The sequence below is a fragment of the Patagioenas fasciata genome, chromosome 10, assembly GCF_037038585.1.
Source record: "Patagioenas fasciata isolate bPatFas1 chromosome 10, bPatFas1.hap1, whole genome shotgun sequence".
Lineage (NCBI taxonomy): Eukaryota > Metazoa > Chordata > Aves > Columbiformes > Columbidae > Patagioenas > Patagioenas fasciata.
This window is the reverse complement of record NC_092529.1, coordinates 822,678-841,375: the sequence shown is the minus strand read 5'-3', so window position 1 is coordinate 841,375 and position 18,698 is coordinate 822,678. Positions and strand designations below refer to the sequence as shown.

Genomic DNA, 18,698 nt, shown 5'->3' with positions numbered 1-18,698 from the left:
CACAGCTGGTTGCCTCTTGGCGGTCTGCCCACGAGGTGGGTGCACAGATGTTATGTGGGTGTCTGAAAGGAAAATAAATCCCAAAAAAAGAAATCCTCAGGGTGGGGAATGCTTGTCTGGACGTCGATGGCTGGGGACCCTCATCCTGTGCAGAGCGGGGTGCAGCTGCTCCCAGCTCCCTGCCCCTGTGCTGTGTCCGTGGGACAGCACCCGCATGTACCCCATTCGGCCATGGGGTGTCCAGGGACCCCTCTTCTCCCGGGGTCCCCTCTGCCCTGCGCAGGGGGTGCGGGTGCCGGGATCCCCTGCATCGCTGCGGGGTTAAGCCCAGCAGGGCCGCAGCAGCAGGTGGAGCAGACGTGGCTCTTGTGTTCTGGCTGCGTGCTGGGAATGGGGCGAGGGGCAGAGCGGAGGTGCTGTGAGAAGGGGGGTTTTGGGGGCTGCTGGCACTCAGCACGGCACTGGGGACGTGTCCATGTCCGGCACTGTCCCTTTGATGGCGGGTGGCCCTCCCCTTGTCCCCAGCCATGGCTCCTGGGGCTGGGTCACCCCAGCACCCTCAAGGCTGGGATGGGCTCCAGGGAGAGGTCAAGTCCACCTCATGTACCAGGGTTGTCCTCGGCAATGGAGCCTGCGTGGGCTCATCTCGCTGGGTGTGAGCACAGTCCAGACGGCACTGTCAGCTTCTTACAGTCTGTCTCCCTCAACACAATCCTCCACCCGTGCTCCCTTCGTTTGGCTGCTTGGAAAAAGGTGCCACTGTAGCATGGCCTGGTTTGATTTTGCGGTCTCCTCTGAAGCCCCCATTTCAGCACACACGTGCCTGCTTCGGGTTTTTTGGACTGCTGGTATCCCCCCGAGCCTCTCAGGTAATTTCTGCAGCTTATAAAACGCTGTCTGTAAAAAGTTCACTGCAATTAAACAGCTTAACAAAATCCTGTGCCTCTCAAGTGTTGGAAGCAAAAGCGTGAAATTAATGCATCTAACAGCTCAGAACATATGTGAGTCTTTAGTTTTGATATTAAAATTGAAATTCAGGGTAAGCATGAGGAGCTCTTCACCCCATGTGAAGACATAAGACTGTGTTTCGCCGTGGTTTATCATCCGGAACAAGGGACGCAGCTGCAGCCGCCTTGCGCGGGTCACAGCTCGGGTTTTCGGGTGAGTTGAATGCGCAGGGTGGGCAGGGCTGTGCATCAGTGAACAGAGTGCGGGGGTGTCCAGCAGTGAACAGAGTGCGGGGGTGTCCATCAGTGAACAGAGTGCGGGGGTGTCCATCAGTGAACAGAGTGCGGGGGTGTCCGGCAGTGAACAGAGTGCGGGGGTGTCCGGCAGTGAACAGAGTGCGGGGGTGTCCATCAGTGAACAGAGTGCGGGGGTGTCCAGCAGTGAACAGAGTGCGGGGGTGTCCGGCAGTGAACAGAGTGCGGGGGTGTCCATCAGTGAACAGAGTGCGGGGGTGTCCGGCAGTGAACAGAGTGCGGGGGTGTCCGGCAGTGAACAGAGTGCAGGGGTGTCCAGCAGCGAACAGAGTGCGGGGGTGTCCAGCAGTGAACAGAGTGCAGGGGTGTCCAGCAGTGAACAGAGTGCGGGGGTGTCCATCAGTGAACAGAGTGCGGGGGTGTCCGGCAGTGAACAGAGTGCGGGGGTGTCCAGCAGTGAACAGAGTGCGGGGCTGGGGGAGCACTCAGCACAAACCCTTTGATGGAGCAGAAATGGCTGTTGGAGCGTGGGGGCTCTGGCGGGAGGGGCTGTGCTGGGCTCGGGGGTCTTCACCTGCTCCCCACGTGCGGCCCCAACCGGGACCCCATGGAGAGAAAATAACCATTGACGGGGCTGAAACCACATTCCGGCTGACGTTTTGCAGGCTGGAGTTTTGCAAAGCCGAACTGATCTGAATGTACAAATATTTGCAGTGCGGTCAGTCTCATTTGTGGTCCCGTTTTTTATTTTTATGTTTTTTTAAGAAATACTTGAGGAAGAAAAAGGGCCTGTCTGTGATGTGGGAGGGTTTCGCCAGGGGAAAGGCAGAGGCTGTTTAAGGACAGAGGGTCACCATCCTCCTCCCAGGGGTCCCCCAGCATCCCCCTCACCGCTGGGGTTGTCCCCACGTCCCCTGGCCCAGAGGAGGAGCTGGCCCTGCCTGGGGGGTCCTGCACATAACCAGGGGACCCTCCGCTGCCAAAGTGGGGAGAAATGGAGGGCCGAGCAGTGGCCGGAGCGCTGCCCGTACCCACCGCGGCGAGGGAGGGAGGGAGGGAGCCCTTTGCTAAAGCGAGGGCTGGTTCTTTGCATATATTTGCAATAACTAGTGTGGGTCAAACAGTAAAACTCGAAATTTCTCAGCGGAGATGACCAGGAGGAAATCGCCTGTCCTGGGAGAGGGGAGCAGCGTCTGACGGGCGGTACCTGTGGCTTAATGAGGAGCTCTGAACCTGTGGAGAAGCAGCCCTGTCATTGGGAGCACGTGAGCGGTGACAGGTGTGCTGGGGGGCACAGGGATGTGTGGGCTGGGACCATGCAGAGAAAAGAGGGAAACGGAGGGAAGATAGGGAGAAAGCAGCTCTCCCGACCCACGGAGCCCGGCCTCGGGCGGGAGCAGCTCTGCCCTGACATCCTGCCCTGCACGGGCTGCTCTGCCCCGCTCGCGGGCTGGGGCTGTGCTGGTCCTCTGCTGGGGACCGGGCCGTGTTTCACGTCACCTCCGGGAGACAAACTGAGCAGCATCCTCCTTTGCAATGCTCTTCAAGAAAACCTGTTTGCCTGGACATTTCTTCAACGAATTGACGGGGTGCTTGTTACTCACCTTGCTGGTAACAAACAGCGCTAGAAAATGGATCTGGAGTGTAACTCAATAAGAATCTGATTCCTGACAATTGCCTTAAGCAGAAACTTTTAAGGAGTTTTATTAGCGCAGTCAATTCTTAAAAGAATGTGATTTCAGATACCTGTAACTAATAAAACTCAAAATTCAGTGGCTTCAGGTGAGACAAACATAAAGCAAAGGCAGGCTGAGGTGGCTGTATAAACGCTGCCATAAAACTGCTTAAAAGCTCCAGAAAGAAAATTTAGAGGTGAAAAGCGAATATTCATGAAGTGCCGGGGTGTCTCAGCGAAACTCTGCCAGGGACTTGCAGCAGCCGCTGCTTTAGGGCTGAGCTAAATGAAGTGCGTATGGCTGTGTGCTGCTCTGCAAAACGTGAGGTTAATTATGCCTATGTAAATCTGATTCAAACTTTTATTTACTTTTTAAACTCAGTTTCTTCAGCCAAATCACTGAAACGCAAACCTCTCCACAATGGGCAGCCATGCGTTGTTGGATAATGGTTGCACCTCGTGGGCTCATCCGGCGGGGCTCCTGCCTCGCTCGGCTGCAGCAATTCCTGATTTATGGCTCTGCGTGTCTGTGTGCTGGGTTGTGCTGCTGATAGCAGAAAACTGGAGAGAACCGGGGTTTATCTGCCTGGAGAGCAGGTGCCTTCTGAACAAATCACGACGGAGACTGTTCAAACAACCACTTGCTGAAGCAGCTCCCAGGTGTCAGCTCAAAGCACCTTACAGGCAGGGAATCCACTCAGGAATGCACAACCAATCGGTTAGACATTTGTGCATTGGTTACATATTCATTTTAGTGTATAACGAGCAACATTCAGCCAACAGACACTTTATCCAACAGTCTCGAGATACGTGTTGAAGCGAGACTCAACTAATTGTGCGGGCTTCAAAATGTTTACAGCTGCAAGGTCAGCAGTGTCTGTAGTTTGTGTTCAAGTGTTTTACAGACCACTCTCACCTTTGTTAAATGAGCAGACTGACCCCTAAAACGGAAAGGATTTAGGTGACGGTTGCAGACAGGACCCGTGCCTTTAAGCGGCAGTGACAGCAGCAGTGCCGAGGGCTCCAGCGCTCGCCGCCGGGTGAGGAGCCGCCTCGTGCAGCTGTGTTATGGTGGAGCCAGATGTTTCATTACAGCTTAGCAAATTCCTCCGCAGCCCCACAACAGCGCTGGAGCATGGAGACTGTCAAAGACAGACGTCTTCTCTGCACATGGACTCGGAAAGCCAAATGAGACATGGGCCAGCTTAAAGACCAGTGAATAAAGGTCTCTTTTATAAAAGAAACCTATTAACACTTTGCCAAGACCTTCCCTTGAGACTGCCTAAATAAATTTCCTTAGATTGACAAGGCTTGAAAAGCAGCCCTTTTAGTGGAATGGGACTCCAAAGCTGTTCAACTGGAAGGCACCAGCCTTCTGGTTTTGCAGCTCTGAATTTTCTCAGGAAAGAAAGGTCATTTTTCAAATCCAAGGAAAACTTGTTGCAGCAATTTTTCTTTTCTGATGCTGCTACAGGGACAGAACAATCACAGACTCTGGGAATCTCCAGATTAATGACTACAAGTTGCCTTTGACTAAGTGCTCCTGATAAAGTGCCTGTCCCTAGCGCTGAGGGGTTTGGGATGGACCTTCCTGTGGCCGGAGGAGAGCTGGGATGAGCTGCTCCAGCGGTGCCGCTGCGCCGGGGAGAGACCGGGACGCGGGGGAACAGACAGTGGAAAGAAGCGGTGATTCAAGGGGATTCCTCTGCAAACATCATCAGCCGGTTCATGAACAGTGTAAGTACAATGGTTTCCTCGTGTCTCTACCAGAGCCGTGCTGTAATTTAGTCCCCTCATGCTCCTGAGCTGCTCCCCGACCAACGCGCAGTGACTCACCAGCCGCTGCAGATCCGCCGAGTCCGCTGTGCGCATCCCTCCCCAGACCCAACGCTGCGGTTCTGCGGTGAACAAAGGGTGTTTGAACCACGTGATGAGAAGGTAAAGGAAAGACAAGAAGTGGCAGGTGAGGATGGAAAAATCCTGCTTGCTCCGAAGAGCATTGCAGGGCGGGGTGATGGGGATGTGAACCCAGCGATGACAACGGGGTTTGTTGAGCGGTGCACATGGCTGCTCGGTGTCCCGCTCCGTGCTGGGGACATCGCCTGTCCCACAGCCCCGGGCACAGAGCCTGCCCTGCTAGGGGTGATGCCCTGATGGAGACCCAGCTTGGGCCAGGCTGGGCTCAGTGTCGGTGTGCGGGAAGGGCCATGCATGGACCCAGACCCAGCTTGGGCCAGGCTGGGTCAGTGTCGGTGTGCGGGAAGGGCCATGCATGGACCCAGACCCAGCTTGGGCCAGGCTGGGTCAGTGTCAGTGTGCGGGAAGGGCCGTGCATGGACCCAGACCCAGCTTGGGCCAGGCTGGGCTCAGTGTCGATGTGTGGGAAGGGCCATGCATGGACCCAGACCCAGCTTGGGCCAGGCTGGGTCAGTGTCGGTGTGCGGGAAGGGCCATGCATGGACCCAGACCCAGCTTGGGCCAGGCTGGGTCAGTGTCGGTGTGCGGGAAGGGCCGTGCATGGACCCAGACCCAGCTTGGGCCAGGCTGGGTCAGTGTCGGTGTGCGGGAAGGGCCGTGCATGGACCCAGACCCAGCTTGGGCCAGGCTGGGTCAGTGTCGGTGTGCGGGAAGGGCCATGCATGGACCCAGACCCAGCTTGGGCCAGGCTGGGTCAGTGTCGGTGTGCGGGAAGGGCCGTGCATGGACCCAGACCCAGCTTGGGCCAGGCTGGGCTCAGTGTCGATGTGTGGGAAGGGCCGTGCGTGGACCCAGCCCAGCGGTGGGACCCTTGCCTCCCCCGTCTCTGCCGGCCCCACCACGGGCAGCATCCCAGCAGCCGGTAGCACAGGGACTGCATTTTTGGGATGTGTTTGTGCCGTGGAGCTGGACTGTGGTCAGGAACTGCCCCAGAGCCAGTTCGTCTCGTACATTGCGTAAGGTGTCTGTGTGCCTTAAATGGGCACAACACTGGGGACACATCTTCCTTTCTGGGGGGGCAAAAAGCCAAACAGAGCCCTCACCGTTCTTCCCGCTGCCCTGGCACGCGTGCCACAACCCGAAATGAAATGTTTTGTTCCTCAGCCTTGAATTCACCAACGTGTCCTTCAAACGCCGAGGCCAGCAAACAGATGCCTGTTGTGTAAGCGGGGCCACGGGAGACAGAGCTGTGCTGTTCTTGGGTTGCTTTTTCCATGGGTGTTTCCATGCCCCGCGGTGCCAAACCGCACCTCCCGGGCAAGAACCGACAGCGAGCAGCAGCCCGGGGAGGGGGACAGACCTGGAATGGGAGGGGGACAGGACCCGGAATGGGAGTGGGACAGGACCCGGAATGGGAGTGGGACAGGACCCTGAACGGGAAGGGGACAGGACCCGGAATGGGAGGGGGACAGGACCCAGAATGGGAGGGGGACAGGACCCGGAATGGGAGGGGGACAGGACCCAGAACGGGAAGGGGACAGGACCCGGAATGGGAGGGCAACGTGTCCCCTGCAGCCCCCGCGGTGCTGCATCGCCAGCCCCCGGCAAACCGCTCTGCATTGCAATGGGGACCCGGGGGGAGTGACACGGGCAGCGTGGGCACTGCCCAGCTCCATCCTGGCTGCCACCAGCATCCACCGGTGACACCCGGCGTACCGGTGACGGGGGACCTGGGTCTGCTCTCTCTGCAAACCAGTGGGAGCTTTCGGTTGTCCCCATTTCATGCTGCATTAGGTTCATGGTGCTACAGGAGACCATTCTCTCTCTGCACACCAGTTTATGCTTTAGATGCCCTGAGAAATGAACACCTTCCTGTGCTCCCACAGTGTAATTCCAGGAGATCTGCACTCTCTGGTGATGTGGTTTTCCGTCTGTGAAGCAACAACCACATTGCAGTTTGGTGCTTTGCTCTGGGGACGAATCGCTGTCTTTCAGCAGCACTGTCCTGTCTGGCACCAGCATCCCTCACGTAGCAACCACCTGCACGAGATGGAGAAGGGAGACGTGGCAGCACCGGGCAGGTGGGAGAGCCTGGAACTGCTGGAGGGCAAGAGCCTGGTGAGAAAAATCACCCTTCCCCGGGCTCTGCCAGACCCAGGGGGGCTCCAGGTCTTGTGCCCCAGTTTGTTTGCTGTGACAGCGGTGAAGGCAGCACCGTGCGCACCCCCGAGCGCCCGCGGGGCCGGCAGCAGCTCCTCCACTCTCATTTGCAAATGGTTGAGTTTAATCCTGACGAGATGACAGCCAAAAGGAACGTGACGCGAGCGGGACGCGACACCCTCCAGCTGGTCAGCAAGCGGGTCTGCCCTGTTCACCCCGTCTCTGGCAGGAGGGAGGGTCACAGTGTTCATCCCACAGGAACACTGTCCGTCTGTCCGTGTCCGACCGTCCCTGGGTCTGTGCACCCCCTGCCCTGGTGGGGCCAGCGGTGCTTTGGGACTGTGAGAAAATCCTCCTTTTCCACCCCAAAGCCAGGCCCGGGCTCCTCTCCTCGGGCAAACAGGGGAGTTCAGCCCGGCTTCACGCAGCTGTTTTCGAGGCTAACACACCATGACCATAACGCCGCTTTCAGCTTTCTGCGTCATGCACTAATGCGGGAAATGAAAGACTAAATTGCAAAGCTGACAGTCGGTGGCCTTCCCCATCCTCAGCGCCAACGGGCACTGCCTGAGGACCAGCACTGCCATGAATATCCAGAGCGCAGCCCCCAGCAACCTCCAGCCCCTGCTTTATTTCACAAAAGAAAAAAAAACGCTATTTGCAGAGTTGCTTTCCTAATATTTTGGCTGATCAGCTTAATTGTTTTTCTCCATGGCCCTTAATCGTGTCTGTTCCTGCAGCTATTACTCAGGCATTACTTCCGCAGATATTAATGTGTATTTTGTTTAAATACCGAGTGCCAATGCCAAGCCCCAGGCCCTGTGCTGCCGGAGGAATTCCAGGCAGGTTGGCGAGCGCTGGGGCGCTGCCAGGGCATCCGTCTCAACTTGTTGTATTTTAACACTGTCCAAATATTAACACTGCCCGCAGGATGTGGCGGTGTTACCTTGAGATACCGGCACAGGAATGCTGTCCTCCCCAATGGGTGCTGGATCTCGGACACCTTCGACAGCCGCCCTGGCCCCAGCCCCGCTGTCCACGCTTCCCCCGCTGCCCCCGCTGCCCACACTGCCCACACTGCCCCTGCTGCCCACACTGCCCACACTGCCCCCACTGCCCCCGCTGCCCACGCTGCCCATGCTGCCCCCACTGCCCCCACTGCCCACGCTGCCCCCGCTGCCCCCGCTGCCCACGCTGCCCACGCTGCCCATGCTGCTCATGCTGCCCACGCTGCCCACACTGCCCCTGCTGCCCACACTGCCCACACTGCCCCCGCTGCCCCCGCTGCCCCCGCTGCCCACACTGCCCCCACTGCCCACGCTGCCCTCACTGCCCATACTGCCTACGCTGCCCCCACTGCCCACACTGCTCCCGCTGCCCCCGCTGCCCACGCTGCCCACACTGCCCATGCTGCCCACGATGCCCACGTGCTGGAATGCGCTCGTCGAGGCACACTCACCAAAATAGAGCCCTGCCACTTTTTTAGTACAAACAAACTGAAGAAATTTACAAATATCTTATGCTTTAAGATTTTTTTCCCCAAAAAAGGGCAGAAGTTTAGACAAATCGAATCCTAGTGTTTACAACCAGCCTGCTCTGCTTTGGTTAGAATGTACGAGGATTTACTTGACTGTCGGGCACACTATTTAAACCACAGAAGTTCAAGGACTGGTACTTGCTCTCCATGACTGTGGGCAATGCCCAAAGCGGGGATGGAGGCTGGGGGAGCGCTCCCCAGCGCAGAGCACAGAGCATTCAGGAAGAATATCTGTTTACAGCACCAGCAAATTTGCTCCAGGATCTTTCACCAAAAAAACAAAAAAGAATTCAAAGGTTTTCCTACAAATCTTGTTGCTTGCAGAAAAAAAAAGTTGTTTTTTTTCTAATCAGGACAAATTTTGAAAAATCAGTAGCTCCTGCAAACTCTGGAGCTGAGGTTTGATCCAAATAGTTGTACCATTAGGAGAAAAGTGTCTTTCCTGACGTAGCTGCTCATAATCGTTTCCTACTCACCAAAACTGTGACTCGGGAAGCTGCCATGGAAGTGAATGTTAACCTGTCCATCCTCTCCCGAGGAGGAGCAAGCTTTCCGTCAGCACTCAGTTCTGGGATCACCTTTGGTTCTTGATTTCACTTCGTTTGAAGATTAAACTCCAGGCAGAGGTAAATTAGGGTCTGGGAAATCAAACAGGGAAAGGGATTTGCTTATGGATGTCAAACATGGGGTCTGTTTGCTCTAGGAACTCCGGATTGGATGGGGATGGGGATGGGAATGGGGATGGGGATGGGAATGGGGATGGGAAAGGGGATGGGGATGGGGATGGGGATGGGAAAGGGGATGGGGATGGGAATGGGGATGTGAATGGGGATGGGGATGGGAAAGGGGATGGGGATGAGGATGAGGGCAGGGATGGGAATGGGGATGGGGATGGGGATGGGAACGGGAATGGGATCGGGGTTGGGGTTGGGAATGAGGATGGGAATGGGGACGGGGATGGGAACGTGGTTGGGGTTGGGGATGGGAATGGGGATGGGGATGAGAATGGGGATGGGGATGGGAATGAGGTTGGGGATGGGGATGGGGATGAGGATGGGGATGAGAATGGGGATGGGGTTGGGGATGGGAATGGGGTTGGGGATGGGGATGGGGATGGGTGCTGCTGCTGTGACGTGTCCATCATACACCTTGTCCCCAGGTCCCCGGTGCAGCCATCCCCCCAGGGCCAGGGCGCTCGGTGGCAGAGGAGCAGATCTCTACAAACACGTCTCGCCAGCAGGTGGATGTTGAATTCGTTGGACTGGTTTTGAATGCAGTCAGGGTTTAGCCCTTACCATCTGTTTCCAAGGGAGGAACAATGGGTTGGCAAAGCACCAGCCCTTACGGCGGGGATCATAGGATAAGTCTGAAAACCCAAACCAGATGAGTTAGGTTGTAAGAGGAAGCCATTGCGTTGCTTTGAGCTACTGATAAAATATATTTTCAAAGGGTGACTCTGGCCTCAGGCAACGAGCCTCCTGTGTCAGATGCTGATGGCAGCCACTCCAGAGAGCCCAGCCTGCTCGTCAGGTGCGGGAGTCTTAGTCCTCCTGTTGTTTTGGCTGCTGTTAGCAAAGATCTGCAGGGCATGGTTGCAAATTGCTGTTCCTGGGATGTCCCCCCGCCATGCAGCAGTGTCCTGGGTGCTGGTGATATCCCTGGATACCAGTGATGTCCTGGGTGCTGGTGATGTCCTAGGTGCCAGTGATGTCCTGGGTGCCAGTGATGTCCCTGAGTGCTGGTGATGTCCTGGGTGCTGGTGGTGTCCCTGGGTACCGGTGATGTCCCTGGGTACCGGTGATGTCCTGGGTGCTGGTGATGTCCTGGGTGCCAGTGATGTCCTGGGTACCGGTGATGTCCTGGGTGCTGGTGATGTCCTGGGTGCTGATGATGTCCCTGGGTACCAGTGATGTCCCTGGGTACCGGTGATGTCCTGGGTGCTGGTGATGTCCTGGGTGCTGGTGATGTCCTGGGTGCCGGTGATGTCCCTGGGTACCAGTGATGTCCTGGGTACCGGTGATGTCCTGGGTGCTGGTGATGTCCTGGGTGCTGGTGATGTCCTGGGTGCCAGTGATGTCCCTGGGTACCAGGGACGTCCTGGGTGCTGGTGATGTCCTGGGTGCTGGCGATGTCCTGGGTACTGGAGATGTCCCTGGGTACCAGTGATGTCCCTGGGTGCCAGTGATGTCCTGGGTGCTGGCGGTGTCCTGGATGCTGGCAATGTCCTGGGTACTGGAGATGCCCCTGGGTACCAGTGATGTCCCTGGATGCCAGTGTTGTCTCTGGGTGCTGGTGATGTCCTGTGTGCTGGTGGTGTCCTGGGTGCCGGTGATGTCCCTGGGTACCAGAGATGTCCCTGGGTACTGGATGTGTCCCTGGGTGCTAATGATGCGCCGGGTGCCCCCACGCCACCACAGCCCCGGTCACCGCAGCGGGACTGTGTCCCAGCACCAGCCCTGCCGTGAGGTGGGAAAAACCAGGGAAGAACAGAAGAGGAAGAGAACAAGCAGAAAACCCCCGTAAAAATAGAACACTGACAGCGATCTGCGTATCCTGGCAGAGCGTTTAACTGCAGCTGGATGCAAAAATTACACCTCGTTTTGAAGTATCAGATACAAAGTGATGTGTGTGAGGCCACATCACAGCTCAGTGAGATCCCGATTCTGGGAAAACAGCTTTCAAACTGTTTAAGAAAACAACGCGGTCGGAACAGTTCGAGTAACTGCAGCTATCATGTGTTCTCAGATTTGTCCTGGAGCCTCCCTAGATTCTCCTCCCTAATCCCAACATGAAATTCAATTTGTTTAGTATGTTCTTAGTGCCTGAACCAGTTAATATATGACATACTGCTTTATGATAGCAAGCCCTGTAACAAACTTGCAGTAATTTTGCACCCAAGAAATACATAAAACAAAGAGTTGGAAGCATTTGCTCGTCTGAGGAAGCAAAGCGCTCCACAGCTGATGGCACAACCTCTTTGGAGCTGCTGCCAGTTGCTGATGACTCTTCTATGGCAAGGGCAGCCCTGAAGGAGCGGAACAGCAGAGAGGAGCAGATAAAGTCGCCTCTCTGCTGGGCTGGGCTCTGACCACGGGAACTGCACAAGCAATCAACATCTCATCTGTCTGGGAAAGGGAGTGACATGACCAGGAGGGCAAAGGAAAAGAAAGCAAAGGCCTGATAATGCTGCTGTGATCCCTTTGCCCAGTGGGCGGGTTTCCTGTGCTCGCACTCACTCCTAAGAGCTTTTTCCTCCCCGCGTGGGTGAGGTATTTCCTTGGTTTCACAGGCAGGGCCGGCTGGTGTCTGTGCCAGCTGAGCCGCTCCGCGTTGGAAACACATGCAGGAAGTCAAGGGGGCTCCAGCGCCCATGGGGTCACCGAGGGGATCACCACAGTTCTTGCTGCTGCTTCATGCCTCTTGCCTCAAATATGGATTTTTTAAATGTTTTTAACTCTCTAGGTTCTCATTATAAATAGTCAGACCAACTTACACTGGAAAATGTGCTTTACCTTCTTGGTTCCCCTGGCAGGGTCCTGTTCGTGCTCTGGTGACAGGGACAGCAGGGGCACCCAGAGGAGCAGCCCCCAACCAGCTCCTGCATCCCCAGTCAAAGGCTGAGCCAGGGCTGCCCCGCTCCCTGTGCCCGGGACGCCTCCCGGAGCCGTTTCGTCACCCACATGGTGCGTGACACCGAAAAACAGGGAGGGAAGGAGCATCCGTGTGGGATGGACGCTGACAGACACCCCAAACTAAACAGTCCTCAGCTGTGTTATTGCTGGAAATGCCAGCGGCACGAGCTGGCAAAGCCACTTCTTGTAATAAAGTGACTCAGATTGATCCTTATATGTAGCAAAGTAAATTGGTTTATCTCTTAGGAGTCATTAATATGCGGGTTTTGTTTTGTTTGGGTGGATGCAATCAGGAAATAGCCCTAACCCAGAAATATCCCACTTCATCTGATTTTTTAGAATTAATCTTCTTTTATTTCTAATTAGCTCTTGGCACAGGATTTTTTATAGTGGGGCTTCAGCCAAAAGGAGATTTATAGAGTTGGGTTGTGAGTTTCTGACATGGCAAGAAGAAAGTTCTGGAGTAGGGAAATAAAGCCAGCTGTCCCATGGCATTGCAGGGACATGGGGCCTGTTGTCCATGGCATCGCAGGGACATGGAGCCGGTTGTCCCATAGCATCCCAGGGACAGGGGGCCGGTTGTCCCATAGCATCCCAGGGACATGGGGTCAGTTATCCCATGGCATCCCAGGGACATGGGGCCGGTTGTCCCATAGCATCCCAGGGACATGGGGTCGGTTATTCCATGGCATCCCAGGGACATGGGGCTGGTTGTCCCATAGCATCGCAGGGACATGGGGTCGGTTGTCCCATGGCATCCCAGGGACATGGGGTCGGTTATCCCATGGCATCCCAGGGACATGGAGCCTGTTGTCCCATAGCATCCCAGGAACATGGGGTTGGTTGTCCCATAGCATCCCAGGGACATGGGGCCGGTTGTCCCATAGCATCCCAGGGACATGGGGCTGGTTGTCCCATAGCATCCCAGGGACATGGGGCCGGTTGTCCCATGCCATGCAGCAAGGAGTGCCTGCAAACAGGTGGTGGCAGGACCTTGGTGGCAGATTTTCAGCCTGTCCAAGTGGGAGAAAACCTCATTCCCTGCGGTCTGACGTGGTACATGTGGGTTATTCAGTGAACAGTGGAGTTTGAGGGGAGCAGGATTCAGAACAGAAACCTCCCTGCAAGCTGTGGAGCTGGTTTATTGTTATTCCAAGTGAAAAGGAAGTCTGGCTTGTCCTGGAGGAAATAGCACCTCGAATTTACTGCAGAGCTGCCACCAATTGCCTTGGTCTCGTCACCAGGAGGTGTTTCTGCCAGATCAGCCTGAGCCGCAGAGCGGACCGGGGAGGAAAATACCCCATGGAAACCCTGGTGGGTGCAGGGATGGGAGCGACCACCCCGCCGAGCCGCCGGCTGTGCCGCGGGAGCAGCGCCCAGGGGTGCCCGTGTCACCGGGCCGCTCCGGGTCACACCGTGTGACACAGAGCTGTGCGAGGGGCTCGGCGGGTGGCCTGGGGAGACGTTGGTGTTTAAACACCCGCAGGGGCCCGGGCAGGCTGAGCACCCTCCACATCCCCAGCGCATCCCAGGCTGCACACACAGACCCCACCACTGCCCGGGCTGCATCTCAGGCTCACAGCCCCTGTGTCCCCAGGTCCCTGCCGGGGTCACGGCTCCCGAGCCCCCAGCACAGCTCCATGTCCTGCCAGGACAGAGCTGTGTGAATCGGCTGCTTGCTGGGTGATGTCACCGGAATCGCAGAGAGGAAAAGGCCAAATAAGGCAGAATTTTAGCGAAAATATGTCCTAAAATGGGAGTTTAACTGATGATTAGCAAGCGCAAAACGCAGATAAGATATTACCATGTTGAGAGCATGGGAGCCCTGCGCAGACTCAGGCACTGGAAAAAGCCCTCCAGGACCTGGAGAGATGAGAGAAGCAGCAGAGCAGGCTAGCGCAGAGCGGTTCTCTGCACAGAGCTCGGCATGTCGAGAGTCTCAGTGCTAAGACAGATGGACAGATCAATGCAGGGAGGGTTTTTTTATTCCCTGGGAAGATATTGGTTTTTTGAAGAGTTTCTTCAGTGTGCTTTTGGCTTTTCAACTGAAAGCAATGAACCTCCTCTAGCAGAGAGAAGAAACGTTATTTAAAGGTGCTGGAAGCAAAGCCATGCGGAGGGAGCTGATGTGGGGTGAAGCGTTGGGGAGGGGAGCACACAGCACCCTGCTGGAGCAGCACCCGTGGCTCTGGTGGCCTCAGGGGACCGGGAGGGACCCCTGGTTGTGGTGCTGGGGAGCATGAGGAGGAGAGATGGCAGAGAATGGCCCCACGCGGGTGCTGTCCCCAAAGAGCATCTCTGAGGGTCCGGCCAGGCCGGGTGTCCCTGCTGCCACCCAGCAGGACCTTAGAGAGCTTGGCTCTCTGTAAAACACAGCATTTCAACATCATCAAGTTTCTTTCCTCGTTCCCATGCAGCATTCATAATAAACAGAGTAGTGTGGTTATTAATAACGGGAAGGAGCCGTCCCCCGTGCTGGTGAGGACGCCGAGCTCTGCGTCCCCCGCGGCACAGGCAAGAGCCGTCACCCAGGAATGTTATCGTTTCCTGCGGAAGACGTCCTGCTCATTCATCAGGCATTGAAAAGTGTGCTCAGGCCAAGAATGTATTTATTTTTGATCTAAATATAGTTGAAGTCCTATTAAAAGAACGCCAGGAATGGCAGGACTCCCACCCAAGGCTGTCACGGGGGAGGTGGCACCCGGCACTGGGTGTCGGTCCCTCGTCCCCACGGGTGCCTCCATCCAGGGATGCTGGTCCCGCCATGGCCGGTGGCGGTTCGGCACGGGGACAGAAGCCCTGCAGGTGGGTGCGGGAAGGGCTGGAGGCCCCACCGCCCCCCTTTGCCAGGTCAGACATCGGTGCCGCAGCACAGAGGGTGAAGTTTATCTCGTCCTTCAAGAGCGACGGGGCGGGAGTGAAGTGGGGTTTGTGTTTGTTTCTGAACGGCCACTAGCAACTGCTGGGTCCAGCAGGAATCTGGCCTGACGATTATTTAGGCTATTTGGATTGCTTCGAAAGCTTATCCAAACTGTCTGGGCCCTCTCTGTTGGTGGCTCAGGAGAAAAACACCCTCCTGGCTTTCCTGCTTACCCTGATGCTGTTGTATGGTCTCCTCAAACAGTGAGGTCCCTCCAATAGCTTGGGGGCCAGCCCCCAAAGAGGAGGGACCCTGCACCCCTCAGCATCCCGGGCTAAGCATCCTTGCACCCCCTTATCACCCTGCGCCCTGCAGCATCCCTTATCATCCTGCATCCCCTCATCCCCCTGCATCCCCTTATCATCCTGCATCCCCTCATCCCCCTGCATCCCCTTATCATCCTGCATCCCCTCATCCCCCTGCATCCCCTTATCATCCTGCATCCCCTCATCCCCCTACATCCCCTTATCAACCTGCATCCCCTTATCATCCTGCATCCTCTTATCCCCTGCATCCCCTTATCCCCTACATCCCCTTATCATCCTGCATCCCCTTATCCTCTGCATCCCCTTATCCCCCTGCATCCCCTTATCATCCTGCATCCCCTTATCCCCCTGCATCCCCTTATCATCCTGCATCCCCTTATCCCCTACATCCCCTTATCATCCTGCATCCCCTTATCCTCTGCATCCCCTCATCCCCCTACATCCCCTTATCATCCTGCATCCCCTTATCCCCTACATCCCTTTATCATCCTGCATCCCCTTATCCTCTGCATCCCCTTATCCCCCTGCATCCCCTTATCATCCTGCATCCCCTTATCCCCCTGCATCCTCTTATTATCCTGCATCCCCCTATCCCCCTGCACCCCCTGCATCCCCTACATCCCCTTATCATCCTGCGCTCCCTTAGCATCCTGCATCCCCTTATCCCCCTGCATCCCCTTATCACCCCCCAGCATCCCAGGCTGAGCATCCCTGCACAGTGCAACAAGCCACAGGATCAGCTCCTCGGGGCATTTTTCAGACTTAGGCAGGTCAGGGACTTGTTTAACCTGAGTAAGGCCAGACTAAAACTGCATTAGATGCATCTGCCAAAAACAATTTGTCACTGCCAGGCAGGCAGCCTGCTTGATTTATGTGTCCTGCTGGCCTGCTGCGCTGCACTTGCTTATAAAAAATGCATATACAGCTATATGTAAGTACATACTCACGCACTCTTATATGAGTATGCATACATATATATATATATATATATATATATATATATATAAGGTGTTTCAAAAAGACAGACCCAATTGGGACAAATTCACCTATTGTCTCAATGTTGGCCATACAGCAGGTGGAGGGAGCACAGAGCATGTATAAAAAGGTTACTAAAACTTGATAGCCCGTTCAACCATTTGTAAGTTTTTGTGCAATTGTAATAAGTTGCCATCGTGACACAAACTGCAGGTTGGGTCCATCGTTTGGAAACAGCCTGTGTGTGTGGATGTGGGAAGTTGAGAGGCTTGGATGCAGGGAGCCCGTCCCGGGGATGCAGCAGATGTGGGGGCTGCGGGTACCACCCCTGCAAACCCCCCCGAGGCCCCAAACAGCACAGGAACCATACAAAACATCCCAGGGGAGGAGGCTGTTCGGTTGGGTGTTAAATAAGGTGCTGGTGCCCTTCTGTTCGCTTGCACATTTCTGAACTTTTTAGGGTCTGTTTGCTTCATCTCCTCGAGCTCTGTGCTGCAAACACGAGTGTTTGCACTTAAATTAAATTAACCTTAAACCTGAAGCGTGCTGAGGTGCTCCTGTGAGCTTTTCCGAGATAAATGTTGCCAGATTGGTGATAAAAAAAGGACAAGTGTAGGAGGAGCGATGGAGAACTGGGTCCTGCAGGCACCTGAGCCTGCGCACCGTTCTGGATGGGGCTCGGGAGCGGGGCGCTCGTTCTTCTGCAGGGGAAAAAAGGACAATCCTGTATCAGAAACCTCTCAAAATTCGCACATACAAGCCACTGTGCTGGAAAACCGAGACTGTTTTTATAAATACACAAAGAAAAATTGAACCAGTTGCGGCGTGGTTTCTGGAGCAGGTTGGTACGTGATGTCACTTAGGAGGCTGGTAAGCCATGTTTTCGTATTCAGAGTCCCAAATCGTGACCAAGGGGGCCAAGGCCACCCATGCCTGGGTTTGTGGTCATATGCCCGCAGCCAATGAGGGTGTCGAGGTTTTGATTGCGGGTGACAATAAACTGTGGCAGATGTATTGTTAACCACTTATCCCCTCCCTCTCCCCTCTTCCCACCAAGGACAGGCGATCCGGAGGGAAAGAACGACAGAGAGAGGACAGATGGAAAAATTAAAAATGTTTTACTAATGCTACTAATAAAAATAGAGAAAATAATACAAAATATACAAAACCGATCTCAAAAGCCCCAGCAGCTGCTCCAGCAGATGTGGGGCCAGCACCCAAAGTCCTGGACTGGACTCTGCAGCCAACCGGAGCTGGATTCAGTCTGTCACTGGCCTCAGTTCGCAGGTGCGACTTGTAAGGTCCTCTCCTAATGTCGGCCATAAGGAAAAGGGACAAGATCCTCGTGATCTCCCACTTTTATATGATGTATCATGTGAATGGGATGGAATACTTAGTTGGTCAGTTTTTGGTCGCCTGTTTCTCGTTGCCCCTCTCATGAGATGTGCATCCATCCTAATCAATGACCTTGCGTGCTATTGCTATGGCTACCAAAACATGTATCTGGCTTTCAGGAAAATGCAGCTCATATGAAGGCTTTAGCTGACAGGCAAATTCACTAAAAGAGAAACTTGTTTTCAACAAACCAGGACCGAGGGCATCACGCACAGCACCTGCTGCAAGCCTTTGCTTCTTAGGCAATAACTATCATCTTGGTACAACCACCCCTTGTTGGTGTTACTGCCTATTTTAACATGAAATCCTTTAGAGTTAGATTGCATAATTGGATAGGTTTGGAAATATATCATTATAGATTATGTAGTAACTCAGTAAAGCTGACAAATATAATAGGGAGCGAAAGGCGCCAGCCATAAACTGCCAGGCTGGACTGAAAATGTCTCTGTCAATATGCATCACTTTAATGATAGAGCACGGCAACAAGAACGGAAAACATCCATGGGGAAAATATTTACCTAAGAGCCTGATCAGACCCTGCACCTCCCTCCGGACCACCAGCTGAGGAAGGAAAAAACCCAGCTTGTACCCACAAACCTCACAGCCCACGACAGCTTTGTGAAGAGGGAAAGAAAACCTGACGGAGACCCACCAGCCCAGCGCTGCAGCCAGCACGGAGCTGGCACGTCCTGGCCCTTGCAGCCTACACCTTTTCACTGCATTTAGAGGTATTTAAGCTAATTCCTCGAACCCTTTAAGCCCTGGTTTCCAGCCCCTGGTGTGTTATCACATTCCTCTGTCTCACGTGAGGTGAGGTCTGTGTGTGGACGCGGTTCCCGGTCCCTCCTGGGTCACGGAGGGGCTGCGGGACTGCATTGTCCCCCTGCAGACCCCAGTGTTGGTGGGGAAATGGCACCTTTGTGGGCACACGGCACCGCTGTCCCTGGGAAGCGGGAGGTGCTGGTGATGGGCTGCACTGTGCTGTGTTACTGCAGCAGAAACCGCTGCAGATTTAACCC

At 55.1% G+C, this 18,698-nt stretch overlaps 2 long non-coding RNA genes across 2 annotated transcripts; both read left to right on the top strand.

Annotated features, from left to right (window-relative positions):
- The first annotated feature begins 3,254 nt into the window (after positions 1-3,254).
- On the top strand, positions 3,255-8,030 carry LOC139828747 (uncharacterized). Its single transcript, XR_011740644.1, has 3 exons — positions 3,255-4,563; positions 4,648-4,840; positions 5,959-8,030. It is a non-coding gene; the product is annotated as an uncharacterized lncRNA (long non-coding RNA).
- Positions 8,031-8,330: 300 nt separating this feature from the next.
- On the top strand, positions 8,331-12,337 carry LOC139828684 (uncharacterized). Its single transcript, XR_011740592.1, has 3 exons — positions 8,331-9,117; positions 9,651-9,731; positions 12,024-12,337. It is a non-coding gene; the product is annotated as an uncharacterized lncRNA (long non-coding RNA).
- The last annotated feature ends 6,361 nt before the right edge of the window (positions 12,338-18,698 follow it).